A 1,253-nucleotide genomic window follows, 5' to 3' on the forward strand; every position below is an offset into this window, starting at 1 on the left:
TTTCACTACCCTGGTCAGATTTTTTTCATCAAGTTGGACCTCTTCAAGGTCCTCGATGGGCCCAACTTCTTCCTCAAAATCCCCAAAGCGAGGATCTAAATCGCTATCCTCACTTTGGGCAACGCCCTATTTGGTGACATTATCACACGAGTGGGCCTGAGCATCAGTTGCCATTTGCAACTGTTTCCCGCGAATATCTCTCGATACACCCTTCTTCGCCTTAGTGATCGAGGCATTGTAGCACTCCCTCGCTTCCCTCTAGTTTCCCAATACGCAACCTATCCCTGCGTCTGTTGGGAATTTCATGGCGAGGTGCCATATCGAGGTGATGGCTCGTAGGTCGACCAGTATTGGTCTCCCAATTACAGCATTGTATGTCGAAGGACAATCAACTACTATAAAAGTAGTGAGTAATGTCCTATTAGCAGGTGCAGTACCTACTGTAACTGGAAGCCTAATTGACCCTGTTGGGGCGAGCCCTTCACTGGAAAAAACCATAAATGGTTTGGTTGCATGGCTCCAGGTCTTTGACGGACAGCTTCATTCGTTCCAGTGAAGACTTGTATAGGATGTTAACCGAACTTCCTGTGTCGACCAACACCCTTTACACCATCATGTTGGCAATTTGTACATCCACGACGAGTGGATCAGAGTGTGGGAATCGTACGTGCTGGGCATCGTCATCAGAGAAGGTTATTAATTCCTCCTCTGTACAAGCCTTTTTTGGTGCTCGATCTTCCACTCATTATCTTGATGTCCTGGTCGTGGTGTAGGGTTCGAGCGTATCGTTCCCTTGCCTTCCCACTATCTCCTGCAAGATGTGGGCCTCTGCAGATGGTGAGTAAAGTGCATTCCACAAGAGCTGGCTGTAGAGGTGGCGTGCAGGAGCCTACTCGTTGCCACATTGAGCCTCTCGCTGAGAACCTCCTGCGGCTCGCACATATCTTTTCAAATGTCCCTGCCTTATCAAGAACTCAATCTCGTCCTTCAACTGGTTACATTCATTGGTGTCGTGCCCGTAGTCGTTGTGAAAATGACAGAACTTCGTTGTATCTCTCTTGGAGATATCTTTCCTTATAGGTGTCGGTCGTTTGTAAGGCACGCTTGAGCTGGTCGCCTGGTAGACTTCAGCTCGGCTTTCGACAAGGGCAGTGTAGTTGGTGAATCTCGGCTCATACCGATTGCCTTTGGGGCGCTTACTCTCAGAAGTCGAGGGTATATTGCTCGCCTGCTTTTCACCATTCCTACAATTT

Source organism: Humulus lupulus, chromosome 6, assembly GCF_963169125.1.
Source record: "Humulus lupulus chromosome 6, drHumLupu1.1, whole genome shotgun sequence".
Classification (NCBI taxonomy): Eukaryota; Viridiplantae; Streptophyta; class Magnoliopsida; order Rosales; family Cannabaceae; genus Humulus; species Humulus lupulus.